This window comes from Notamacropus eugenii, chromosome 1 (assembly GCF_028372415.1).
Source record: "Notamacropus eugenii isolate mMacEug1 chromosome 1, mMacEug1.pri_v2, whole genome shotgun sequence".
Lineage (NCBI taxonomy): Eukaryota > Metazoa > Chordata > Mammalia > Diprotodontia > Macropodidae > Notamacropus > Notamacropus eugenii.
The window spans coordinates 107,471,481-107,474,852 of record NC_092872.1 but is presented as its reverse complement, the minus strand read 5'-3'; positions in this window follow the sequence as shown (position 1 = coordinate 107,474,852).

The following is a 3,372-nucleotide window of genomic DNA, read 5'->3' as shown; positions in this document are numbered from 1 at the left end:
TATCCTGGCTCTTTTTTTGCTCATAGCCTTCAGGCAGTCCAGTACTTCTTAATTTATCTCTCCTGGGTATATTTTCTAGTTCAGTTGTTTTTCCAATGAGGTAGTTTACATTTTTCCATATTTTTGATTTTTTGTTTGTTTGTTTCTTGACATATCATAAAGCTATTGGCCCAATTCTAATTTTTAAGGAATTATTTTCCTCAGTTAACTTTTGGATCTCCTTTTCCATTTGGCCAATTCTACTTTTTAAGGAATTTTCTTCAGTGAATTTTTGTAGCTCTTTTTCTGTTTGACTAGATCTGCTTCTTAAAGAGTTGTTTTCTTCAGTGGATTTTTGTACATCTTTTTCCATTTTTTTTTTTGTGCTTCCTTTACTAAGCTATTGACTTTTGTTTCATGATTCTTTTACATAACTCTCATTTCATTTTTCAATTTTTCTTCTTCCTCTCTTATTTGATTTTTAAAAATCTTTTTAAGTGCTTCCAGGAAGACTTTTTGGGCCTGAGACCAATTCATATTTCTCTTTGAGGCTTCACGTACAGGCATGTTGATATTGTTGTCTTTTTCTGAGTTTCTGTTTTGATCTTCTCCATTACCATAGTAGTTTTGTATGGCCAGAGCTTTTTTTTATCTTTTGATTTTTTTTCTCATTTCCCAGCCTATTTCATGACTTTTAAAGTTGAGCTCCACTCCTGGAGCACAAGAAGCACTGTCCAAAACTTCTTTCATCAAGATGTAGGGACCTGGTTGCTGACTTGCTTTGTCAAAGTCTTTGGGTCTGGTGGCTTGCCTATTGCATGGTTAGGGGTCTAGAATTGGTGGCTCACTTGTTGCACTGAGAACTCTGGAGCTGGTGGTTCACCTGCTGCTTTGGTACTGGAAGCCTCATAGCTGGCTTACTGTTTCATACATATTTCTTACATGTGTGCTTTACAACTATTATAGCATAAGGTTAGGTTATTCTTCCCATGGATGCTTGTGGGAGGAATGAACCAGATTTTTAGGATATTGTTTTGTATTAACTGTCTTTACTGTGCTGTTTGAGCAATATCAAATACCTTTGGTAAAAACTAATTGAGATTATTAGGTGACTGTCAATTGAGACTACTGACTTTGTCACTTATAGTCCACAGTAGGAGAAGTATAGTATCTGACAGTTATCTCTGGAACTGTGAGAGCAATAATAGTTGTGCTTCAGGAACCCAACTTGGCAATTCAAGCAGAAACTGGGAATGCCTTCCTCTTCTTCTTCTTCTTCTTCTGCTGCTGCTGCTGTTGTTGCTTCTCCTCCTCCTCCTCCTCCTCCTCCTCCTCCTCCTCCTCCTCCTCCTCCTCCTCCTCCTCCTCCTCCTTCTCTTTCTCCTTCTTCTTCTCCTTCTCCTTTGCCTTCTTCTTCTTCTTCTTCTTCTTCTTCTTCTTCTTCTTCTTCTTCTTCTTCCCTCAACATATGTTCTCTTTCTCTCCTCTTCAGACTCCATATACTTACAGGTGGGCACTCTGTCCATAGGAATACAATTTTTGGTCAGTTATATTTCAAAAGATATTTTGGACTTCGAGGGCTGGATTTTTTTCTCAAAAAAACTAGGCAAATTTACTTGTTATCATGGGTGGCTTTCATTTATGATTTCTTGAAATATAACAGGCTTTAAAAAGCCAGACCTTTAAACCCAAATCACTCTGGCTTTCATTGAATGGTCATTGATAGCCTTTGTTGCTCATTCTTTAGGTTTTAATGGTTTAGAATTCATATAAATAGCAAGTGTTTGATCTTCTGGCTCCAAAATTTTAGGAGTTTTCCTCTCTCAGATTTATATTTTTGTGATGGTATCATCTTATTTTTCAATTTTTGCCTAACCCTTATTCATTGAATGGCCATTTCCTCAAACAAACTGACACCTAAGAAACCCCTTAATTTAGAAAGACTAATGTCACCCACTGTATCCTTGATCATTGCCAGATTCATTTCTTATAAATATTTCGATCCTTAGTGCTTTGCACTATAGACTGAGATTCAGTAGTATTAAACTCCCTTCATCCACATTATTTTTCATAATTTCTCTTGTGATTCTCATTCTTTTGTTTCTCCAGATGAATTTTGTCATTATCATTTTTCTAACTACACGAAATAATTCTTGGGATTCTGATTGGTTCTTGACTTTTGTCTTGCCAGTGGACTTCAATGAATGTGGAGAAGAGAGTGAGGTTAACAACTTTGCATGGCTCTGCCTCATTTAAATCCAATTCATGATCTCATTGGTTCTTTTCGAGAACAAAGGATGAATAACAACCTTCTATTTTTAAAATGTTTTTGATCATTTGTGTAGCATGGTTGCAAATCTTACCTTTTTGAATTCACTTGATGCATGGTAATTTTTTTTTCCATTCTCTGTTTTTTAAATATTTTTTAAATGTGTTTTTTTGTGAACAACAGATTGTAAAGCTTTATTTTCTATGCAATCTATCCCTCTTTTTCATTTTATTGGATTGTTTAATCCATTTATATTTAAATTTATGAGTTAGATTTATATTTTCTTCCATATGTCTCCAATATTATTTTTCAAGTTATGATTCTTCCCCTATTCTGCTATAAACACAATATTATGTTCCTTAAGTTATTTTACTTTTATTCCTTTTTTTTAAGGTGGCCGTATTCCCATTGGATCTCTTTGCTCTACCCCTGATTTCTTCCTCTCATTTGTTACCCCTTCCCAACTTGGCATTTTTTTTAATGTCCATTTTTAAAAATTTATTACTTGCTCTTCTTTTGGGTTTTTCTTTTTTGTTTATTAGTTCCTCTTTTTCTCCTGAGTTTATCACTTTCTGTAATTCTCCCCCTGCTTTTTCCCCTCAGTTATGTAGATTCATTTTTAATTTCTTCCCCTTCAATTAGTTATTTCATTAATTTTCTAAACTTCTTTTTTGTTACCCTTTCCAAAACAGAATTTCTCTCATCCTCTTCCTTATCAATCTGTTCCTTCTATCTGCTCAAGGCCTTCATTCCCTAATTTGTGACCTCTATAATTATCTGGCTTCTCTCTTTTTTCCCCTCTCCCTTTTCACATACCCTCTAACATTGTACTTTAGTCTAACAAAAAACAGTGATTTCACCTGTAGACAGGTTGTTGCTAGGATCTGTCTATAATGTCCCCATCTGCCTTTTCACTGTTATCACTACCAGATTTGTATCTTCACTGCTGTCTCTGTGTAGATTTAGAAAGAAGTCTCTTACTGTTATTTCTGTTTTCACTCTGTTATTGTCCTTGGATGATGAATTTAATAATTTCTCTGCATTTCTGCTGTATGGGACTACTCAAGAAGCAAATAATCACTTCACTTCTGGTTTTCTGTCTAAAAATGTTTCCAATTATTTAT